This window comes from Lytechinus variegatus, chromosome 16 (genome assembly GCF_018143015.1).
Source record: "Lytechinus variegatus isolate NC3 chromosome 16, Lvar_3.0, whole genome shotgun sequence".
Classification (NCBI taxonomy): Eukaryota; Metazoa; Echinodermata; class Echinoidea; order Temnopleuroida; family Toxopneustidae; genus Lytechinus; species Lytechinus variegatus.
The window spans coordinates 27,302,310-27,313,577 of record NC_054755.1 but is presented as its reverse complement, the minus strand read 5'-3'; positions in this window follow the sequence as shown (position 1 = coordinate 27,313,577).

The following is an 11,268-nucleotide window of genomic DNA, read 5'->3' as shown; positions in this document are numbered from 1 at the left end:
AGCGATCTGTGCATGCATGTACGGTACAGTATGCAAAATGCGCATCCAACGAACGTCGGCGCTAACTAGGGCCCTGCACTGACCGGAGCATACCCATTTCGTGTGGTACAAAAACTTGAGTCTCCAGAATAAATGTGGATTAAATCGGCGATTTTGGAAGTAAACTCACTCTAGGTTAATTGAAATATATTGACATATTAGTGATTAAAACATGTGCAGTGTCTGAGAACTATAAAGAATTAATGTGAGGCTGTGAGCTTGTTCACTGACTTTACAGTCCCACGCAAGCTTTATGCAGATGCTACCGTGTACACGGTGATGGAATTTAGTACACGTGCACTGACTTGACCGTGCGTGTACACGTGTACCCGTGTACCCGAAACGGGCCTATTGCAAACAGCTTTATGAAACACCCATCGGAGTCAAATAATACACTGTCCCACACACGCTCATCTATGTTAGCTATCTTCAGTGTGATTATTTAAGATTTTTCAGCTTAGATTTCATGATTTCATAAAGTTAGGTTTACATCTAAGATGATGTGACGATTAACCTTGATTTTAAAGAATTTTTAATTTCATTGTTTGCTGAAATTTCACTGCTTAAGTTTAAAACATTGGCTGAAAAGGTTTAAAGGGGAAGTTCACCCTGACAAAAAGTTTATTGTAAAAATAGCAGAAAATGTAGTAAAAGATATTGGCAAAAGTTTAAGGAAAATCTATGAAAGAATAAAAAGTGATTAGAATTTCAGTTATTTGATTTGTGAAGTCATAGATGCGAGCAGCTTTCCTACATATCGTATGGTAAAAAGTCAATGATATGTCATTTTCTCAGAAAATTGAAAATGGTTTTTATGGTTCCTTCAGTATATCAATACACAAATGATTTCACACTAGCTCCTACCAAGGAAATAAAAAATAAGTCATCACGAAGCATTGAAAAAACATGAAATCTATGCATTTTATATAACGTTATATATGGGGCAGCTGCTCGTTTATGACATCACAAATACAAAAAATGAAATTCTAATAACTTTACTAATCTTTAGTGGGTTTTCCTCAAACCTTCACCAATATTTTGTATTATTTTTTTTCTGCTATTTGTACAACAAATTTTTCATCAGGGTGAATTGTTTGTTGTTCACATAGAAACATCTTTTTCACTGCCAATGTTCAGCCTTCAGTCTACAAAAAACATGTCTGCCAGACAGCTTTGATAGAGTGAACTTTTAAATCACCTTTCTGAGAAATGATTGGAAAGTGATTGTTTCTTCCTGTTAGCTAGGAATAAAAACCACTACAATGGAATAGGTCAAGATAATGGATCAGTCAATGTGGTTCCTTATCTGGAAATACATGTAGAATGTGGTCATGCGACCAAAATAGCTTTTGCTCTGCACTCTTGGATTTATGTACCGGTATTTAGTTTTGATTTGACTTCTCGGACTGCATAATATTATACATGTAACATGCTGATTATTCTGCAATTGCGAGATGTAAAAACCGCCATGTGGCTGATTGTCAGCCATGAACATTAACAATTTAATGTTAAAGGGATGGTCCGGGCCGAAAATATTTATATCTTAATACATAGAGTAGAATTCACTGAGCAAATTGCCGAAAATTTTAACCCTAAAAAGACTGGGGGGGCTGATTCAGCCCCCCCTCAACATTTTTCGCGATAAATCCACTGCGCGAAATATTTTGACCGCGTCGCTCGCTGACTTTTTACTTTCAAGTCTCGCGCAACTTTTGAGACCAAAATTATGACCCCCGGGTACGCGGTTCCAAAATTACGCAACGTTTCGTAAGTGCATGCAGACCCAAAATTACTCAAAAACGTGAATTTGTGTACAAATCCAATGCAAATAGTGTTCTTAGCCAAAATTCATAAATGTTTCATTATTTTTCCTTTTACTGCTTAAAATCAATTAATTTTATCTTGTTTATGGTCAAAATAAAGTCCCCGACAATTTCCATTGAAAAAACAATAAAAAACAAAAAGTCGAAAAACAAAGAAATACATAAGAAATTTAGAAAACAATAGAATACATAAGAAAATAAATTTGATTTTGAAATTTTTTTTAAATCAATTTGATCAGATGCCTATCTAGAATATGTGAAACAAAAATTAGCATTTCAGGGGCATTATTTTATTAATTAGAGCAAACTTATGATTTTATGCATAAATTAGCATAATTAATGAGACATGAGATTTTTTGCAGAATTTGATGTTATAGTTTTGTAGATAATGCCATGGGTAACGCGTGTGCCAATTTTCGTCGCGATCACGCGATCAACGGCCGAGATCATAAGGGGGGGCTGAATCAGCCCCCCCCCAGTCTTTTTAGGCATCGAAGTAGCCCAGTCTATTTAGGGTTAACAAAATTGGATAATAAAGTCGTTGTAGTTTAAAGTTAAGCAATATTTTGTGAAAAATGAATATTCATTTGGTGAGCTGATGATGTCACATCCCCACTTTCCGTTTTCTCATTTTATGACATAAAATCATAATTTTTTCATTATTTCATACTTGTGTGGATAATATGTCTCCCTTATAATGAAATAAGTTGCAGCAATAAATATGCACTAAATCAGTTATCAATCCAATTTTTTGAATAAACCTAATTTCATACTTGTATAATAAAATACAAAAGAACAAGTAGAGATGTGACATCATCAGCCTACCTAATGGATATTCTTGTTTTTCACAAAATATTGCTAAACTTTAAAATTTAATAACTTTGTTATCTGATTTTGTTGAAATTTTTGGCATTTTGCTCAGTGAATTCTACTCTATTTATCAAGCTATGCATAATTTCAGCCCGGACCATCCCTTTAAACTGGGAAATTGTCAGTCACTAAGGATTCCTGAGTTAAATCGACAACGTTCCCTTACCACTTTGTTCAGCTAAGATTGCAGATGCTAGTGTCATCACGTCGGGTTGTCGAATTGGGTCAGGCACTCGCGTCCTTCGACCATTCAAGAAAAGGGCCATCTAAATTCCCGAAAGGTCAGGTCTAGTTTACCCGATGTTTTGTGAAAATTATTGTAAAATTCTTGGTCGGGTAAACAGGACCCAACCTTTTTGCAAATTTAATTGAGCCATTGACCCATATTCTGAAGTCGAGTAACTGTTTAAATTATGGGAAGCCAAATATGTCAAAATTGCATTTACATTATGTGTTTTCTATCTCTACTCGGCTCTCTCCTCATGTTTTAATGGCGAAGAAAGCTATTTCAGTAATTATTCTCAGTTGGTTGTGACTGTTATAAGTGTCAAATGAGCCGACAAATTGAACTTGTACTGTTAGAGACACCTGTCACAATTGGCTATCCATAGTTAAACTACACCTTTAGACCAGAGTTTAAAGTAAACCTGGGTTCAGAGTACGAACTGATTTTATCTATTTGAAGTTTCAGTGTCACAATGTTTTTCATATTGTTCAGTCCCACTTGCCTCCCGATTCTTTTCCATAGTCCCACCTATTCATTTATATATTTGTATTTGATCGAGTCCAATTTTCATTGATAAAATGTATCATTATTATGCAATTAATCATTTTATTTTCAAATGTCAAATTTTGAAATTGTTTGTCAACAAATCAAATTTATTTTTTAGATCAAATATTTGCAACTCAGAGTATTCTTTTGCATTGTAAATGCATGTTTTAGGCTGTTTGTTATATTACATGGGCAGTTTAATCTATGTAACAATTTAATTTCCTAGAAATCTAAACATCAGATATTAAAATCTAGTGGTAGGCAATGCATCAAACTAGTAATAATTCACTTATGCTGCAATTTCCCCTACAGTAATGTGAGTCAAAACAGCTGTTTTATTCAAACCACCTATGTGTAGCTGGTAAAATAAATGTTAAAATGGTTGTTTTCGACTCGCTGTACAGCCGCTGTAGGGGAAATGTGACTGGGGTATTTCATAAATTCTAGTTATAACAAATGCACAATTTCTATAAAAAATGTTATTATCAGCTGATCATTTTGAATTATTTCAGTGCAGTGTGAATCTCAAACCAGCATATTTCAGTAAATTATAACCTACACACATTTCCTGTTAACTATATATTTCTTTTTCTTTTTTAAATTTTCATATTTTTTCTAATTGGGGGAGGGTGTTCTTCTTGAGCAGTACTAATGCTACAATTTTTTTTTGGGACACTAAGTATTCAAGATATTCATAAACTTGTTTAAACATGATGGAACACTGAGTTTGACTGCACAAAAAGACAATTGAACAAATCCAAAGCCGTACATTTTGAAAATATGAAAATTCCCTTTATTGTATCACAATTAGTTGCAAAGCAAATTTCTTCATAGTATTGTTAACAACTTGACTTTCTGATGGTGTGTTCCAATGTTATCTGTTACCTTTTCTGATTGTAAACTTCAACAAGAGTAGCCTATTGGCATTGTATTGTCCTTCAATTCAAATCGATTTTCCTTAATTGTTGTACATAGTGTATATGAACAAGCTTTGTACAAACATTTGCAGTAAAATATGGCTTTCATTTTTGTTCTGAAAGAAGAGAAAAAATATGATGACCGAACTAGCCATTAAAATGTACATGTATTATGTATATTTATGCATTGAAATTATTGTTGTCCATGTATTGTATTTTTTTGTGGTATTTCATTATGTGTGATGAGTAGCTAGATTTTCATATCTCACGCCCTCTATGATACATGTAGGTGATGGCTGGAAGCATTGTAATGTTTTTCAATCTGTCTGTTCGTCAGTCTGTCTGGTTTTCGTTCTTACAATAACTATAGAACCATTTGGATGTAGAGGATCAACTTAAAACTAAAGACAAGTTTTCATACAGTAGCAGACATGCCAACCATTCCCTTTTTAGAGTATTTGTTCCTCTTTTTTTTGCTACGAATACGCCAATACTTTTTTTGAATAATTTGTTGCTATTTTATAAATTTCCAATCATGTAGTATGTATTATACACGGCGTCCGACACTAGCGCCGGTTCGACGGTCCCAGACTGGTAAAAATCACTGTCGGGCCATTAACTTGTTACATGGAAAGAACAAGTAAATTCTTGCCTGCGAGCACATGTTTAAAATGGCGAATTTTCAAGTTTTCAAGTGAGTCATTTCACATGTTTTTTTACTAGAACAGGCTGGCGATTATTACGTTGAGACAAATTAAAAAAAAATCATCTTTTTTTTAGTCAAAAGATACTTTTTTTTTCCTTCTAAGAATTCATTTTGTTGAAGAAGGTTGGTCTGCACTCTGCAGTAGGGGAAAGAATCTTATTCGTCTTTGCCATATCAAGGTGATGGTGAAGAATTCCAAGTATGTATAGGCAAGTTAAGGCAACCATTATTTAAACATCTTAGAAGTTTAGTGTGTAATATATATTCAGGTCTGGCAATGGTCGAGGCATGCTACAGTTTGACTGCGTACAGTCGAGAATAGATCTATTTTACATTTGATTTTATTTTTATGCTGGTATTATCAACCTTGCCTTTATACTGTAGATGAAGGTATGATTTCCCCTATGTTGCAACATAATATATAGGGGGAGCATAAGAGAGGGAGAGGGAGGGGGTCCATTTAAACATTGCTTGTTAATATTGTTCATGCATATATAATATGTTTGTTTCTTTATCTCTATTTCCTTGTTTCCTCAAAGACAGAATCTTTTTTTCATCCCCTCTCTTCATCGAACACACTGACCCGTATTCTGAACTCGGGTTTAAACTAAACCCTGGTTTAAAGTTTTGTTTTAACTATGGAGAGCCAATGGGGGCACAAATCCTAAACAGTACAGCACTTTCCATTTATTAACTCATACGACACCCAAATTGTTCATAACTTTCTGGGAATGATAACTGAAGTATTTTTTCTTCATTATGAGAGCAAAAGGAAACAAAATAGTAAACATGATAAATATACAATATATACAGAATTGTTTAAAGTTGGCTCCCCACAATTTTAGCTCTGCAGTGTTAGACTGTGGTCTAAGTTAAAGAGAAATTCCAGTAGTTGCAGTAAACACTGATTTCATGAGAAAGTCTGTAAAACAAGGCTTAATTGTCAGTATATCATCGAGGATCTAGATCTGGTACAGTTACATTAACTGAACTTTGTGAAATCTTGAAATCTACGCTGAAAAATGTTCACACCGAAGATCCCCAACACATAAGCGCACGTGGAACAATGTTGCTTAGAGCGTCGGGCCCGACGCTCTACCCGAATCCTGTGCTTATTTGCTGATTTCTCAGCAATTACACAATTTCCTCCAGAATCCTTTGGCACATGCGTTTTATTTATACAAGCAGACACTTTGGTGGTCATTTCATTGGATTCTGTACGAACTCATTTTGATATCGTTACCAAAACTAGCATTTACCTTTAAACCTGACTTCAGAATACGGGCCTCTATCTCTCTCTTTCCCTGATTCTGTACTGACATTTGCATGTATTATTTTCTCTCTTTATCCTATATGGCTCCTCTCTGTATGTCTCCCGCTCTACCTGTCTTAATGTCTATGTCGGTCAGTATGTCTGTATGTGTGTACGTATGTATGTCCGCTTTTCTTTCATTCTCCTCCCCCGCCCCCCTCTCTCCTTTTCTTCCCACTCACTTTCTCCCACTCCTTCACTTTTAAACACATTTCCCACTCATAATCATAGACTAGGTTTTTTAGACACCCATATCTCTCCAATTCACAACGTTCATGGAAAAAGTAATGTCTCGAGTTACTTTGCGTCATGATCTAAATCAAACTTACATCATATAATCCAGCATTTCAAGTATGATTCTTTCAAATTTCAATTAAATTTGTAATTTTATTTCATTTGTCATCAAATTTTTCTCAAACTTTTGTATTGTAGGTCTCTTTCAAATTTCAATTCAATTTAAAGTTTATTTTATCTATCATTTTTTGGTCAAAATTTTGCATATAGGTCTCGACCTACATTACTTTTTTTATTTATTTCATTTTTTCTGGGGGATCACGTTTTTAGGTTTACATTACCCCCCCCCCCTAATCCCCTTCTTTGTAACACTCATTTACCCTTAACTCATTCAAAAGAGACTGAAATAAATGTGATATGCACAATAAAGATATGGGAAGTATTTCGTGAAACAAAATATGTTGAAATACTGACATCTGATTGGTTCAGAACTAATTAGGTCTGTGAAAATCGCTGCTTTGTGAAACAACTCCCCTGCTTATGATCTGGGGAGCGTTTCATGAAGGGAGTTTGTCCGACAAGTCCTGTTTTATCCGACAATTACCATAGTAACCATACCTCTCAGCCAATCAGAATCAAGGAAAGATGTCAGATCTGACAACTTGTCAGACAAAAATGTTGATGAAACTCTCCCCCGAATGGCCCGTAGTCTGAATTCGGGTTTGAATTAAACCCTGGTTTAAAGTTATGGTTTTACTAAGGAGAGCCGATTGGAGCACAAATCCCTAACAGTACACATTCAATTTATGAACTCATAATTATGACACCCAAATTGTTAATTGTCAGGGAATGTCCGAAGTACATTTCTTCATTATGAAAGCAAAAGGAAACAAAAAAGTTAACATGATAAGAAATATATAATATAAACAGAATTTTCGAACTTTTGACTGCCCATAATTTTAGCACAGAGTTAGACCGTGGTCTAAGTTAAACTTGACTTCACAAGAATCAGGCAATGACGTAAAGGGTAATTTATAAATGCACAGAGCGTGAAGCTAACAATGAGTAATGATTTATTGATGTAATGTTCAGTATCTATATCGGTGTAATCATTTCACAATAATTTACAATGTGGGTATTTCCTTTCAGTCATTCCATAAGCAAAACACTTGTCAAGCCTAACTTAGAATCAAATTCTCCACCAATCCAACTTCGTAATTGTAACTTTATCGAGACCTTCAAATCTAAACTATAAAGACCCATCTTCTCCAGCAACTTTGTGAATAATGTGTGTTACATTATTGGGGAGCCGGAGTCGGCGCTTTTGATTTTTTTATACAGATAAATGGCGCTATATAATCATCACCATCATCATCATCAAACGGATTTGAATGACATTCACTTTCTTTATCCAATCTTTTTAAAGTTTTCTTTTCATTCTTTCTTGAGCTCAGCAGAATATGTAGCCCGCATAATTCATTTCAAGAAAAAAATATGCATTTCACTGAGCAGTGACTGAACACATTTTGAACGGTGTGAACATGAATGTTATATAATACGTGTGCATTTATTGCATTTCTATTTTCCTGTTTATTTCATCAAGAATCCTTCCTTCGAGCAATAAGGTGTGTTGATCACGTGACTTGCGGGTATTCCCCATATAGGTATACAAATTCAATAAATTACAATAATCTTTCTGGTTTTCACACTCGGCTTCAACGCACGGAATTTCGTCAACTGGCCCAATAATTGATTTTTATAAAAATCAAAGAATGAATACATGGTACACATTAGCGGAGGGAGGGGTGTGTAGGGGTATGCCTATATAACCCAGGTCCAAACGTAAGTATCGTATTGTATGGTATTTATTGTATCATGAATCGCAGTTACAAAGACTGAATTGCACATGGATATACAATATCAAAAATGTCTTAAAACAGTGTAATTATAAAAAGTACGCATATATCACACACTGAATGCAATAAATAACATATTACCGCGTGTTTAACCATACATATTATTTACAATAAAAAGGGTAATGTGAAACATACCAATAATTAGTCCAAGGATGATATCATAACACATAATAATAGTTGAAATGTTCGTTTCCCTCACAAGCCACACAAAAAACACAAACAAATAAGAGCTCTGTTGCGAGTTGGTCTGCGTGTAAGGCGATCCTTTAAAAAAAAAGGTCTGCAGGAGTTTCTGCATTAAAAGTCAAAATGAATTTAAAATATATGAATATAATCGTGTGAAGTGTGGTAGCACATTTTCTTCTATTTTTAGTGAATTTCATCAATCCCTATAGTACTTGACATGGAAAACAATAAAATAGTTATACATTTTGTAATGTGAAAATTAAATATTTAAGGATTTCAATGTATTCCCCACCATTCATCTAGTCACCTCTAAGAATTTATGGATTCATATGTAAATATCTCTTCCTCCTCCCCTTTTCTCTCCCTCTTTCGCTCCCTTTGCTCCCATCCTCCCCTTAAAATTCAGAGCAATACTTCATTAATTTGTTTTCAACATTCAAAGGTTTGGATCAAAGTTTATTCAAATTTTTCGCATCTGACACGGAAGTATCCACTCGAGCAACGATTGAAAATTGATTTTAAAATACAATTGAGTCACTCTCTTATACATGCTTGAAAAGTTTCATTACCGCTGGTTTTTTGTGTTTTTTTTTCTCTAATTTTCTTGGTTTTCAAGATATTCATGTAATTACAATAAGAAGAATTACGAATCGCAGAGGAGGGTGAAGGTTCGTTTGAAGTATCATCTCTAAGGCCATCAGGATAAAGAAATTAATATGACAGCAAATCCTTAAACGATAATTGCTCTTGAGAAAAGAACAAGTAATTTCATGACTGAAAGTAAGATTTATGATAAATTAAGTTTCATTTAATGACTAACGTATCAGTTAGCAATTGTGAAATGCGTCTCTCATAATTTGACATTTTAGTTGGAGTGGGAAATTTTTATCTAAATTTGGTTACACTTCGTAATTCCGAAACACGTACATTGCCTTTACATCGGTGTTTGTTAATCCGAAAGTGTAAAAGGGTTCGTTAATCCGAACATTTGTGGCGTTATTCCGAAGGTTCATTAATCCGAAAACGAAATAAGGTTCGTTGTTCCGAAGGTTCGTTAATCCGAAAATGAAATAAGGTTCTTTGTTCCAAAGGTTCATAAGTCCGAAAACGAAATTAGGTTCGTTAATCATTTCGTTTTCGGATTAACGCACCTTCGGTAGGGGCGGATCCAGCTTTCGCCAATAGGGGGGGGGGGCCGAAAAATATTTTGATCAACATTTTTCTCGATTGGCCGCTACAATCTGGCTTTTTTTTTGGTTTTTCAGGGGGTAGTCCTAACTAAAGACTGAAGTTTTAAGTATATGTTAGTTTTTATTGCTATAAATAATAGAAGGTATCTCATGTGGTCTTAACATATAATGCGAGCGCGAAGCGCGAGCTAAAAATCTTTGATATTTTATGTCCTTAGAACTGAAGATTCAGAGCAGTTCTTATAATCATGAACAAAGATAAGTATCCAACTAAACAATGCGAGCGCGAAGCGCGAGCCGAAATTTTATCATATAGTAACGTGAAAAGTGACTCAATTAGGACTGTTTTTAGTGATTATTGAAGAGGATACAAGTATCACCAAATAAATAATGAAAGTGCGAAGCGCGAGCTCAAAATTTCTGATATTCCGACCTGAAAAAAATGAGTCTAAGAGCGTTTTTATTTAAATAAACAAGCTGTGTGTCTCAAACAATTAAATGAGATCGCGAAGCATGAGCTTAAATTTTTGATATACTGACATGATAAAGGAGCATTTTGACAAATTTTGGTAAGAATTTCCAAAGAGCATAGGTATCTCACAAATTAAATAATGCGAGCGCGCAGCGCGAGCCGAACATTTTGATACACATTAACAATTTGTGTAAATCAAACAAAATAATAAATGCTTGATGTGCTCGAAAATTGTGTGCAAATTGATATCAGAACTGGATATATTTTATACATATTAGTGTCATTTAACCCTCTTGAATGGGATTCATTACACAGGCAATGCGAGCGCGAAGCGCGAGCGATTTTTTTTTTATATAAAGTCTACTTTCCAATTCTTCCCCCTCACTTTTTTTTTTGTTTCCTTTCGGGGTCGGGCCGGTCGTTACGAGGCTGTAAATTACACATCATGGGTAAAATACCTCTTTCTTACTTTTCTTTCTGTTTTTCGTAGTTTCTATCAAGGTAAAGAGTAAACTTTTTTTCTGCAGGTTGTCAAAAAATAGGGGGGGGGGGGCCGGGGCCGGCTCGGCCCCCTCCTGGATCCGCGCCTGTTCGGAATTACGATTCTCATTTCGTTTCCGGACTAACGAACCGTCGGAAATAGGAAGCTTCGGAATTACGAATGTATGCGTCTAAATTTGAACATTAACATAGATTATGTTTTCGTTACTTTTTTTTCTTTTTAATTGTTCTTTCTTTCTTTCTCTCCCTTTCCTTTCCTTTCTTCTCCGTCTCCTTCTCCTCCTCCTTCTTTTTCTTCTTCTTCTTATTATTCTCTTCTCCTTATTCTTC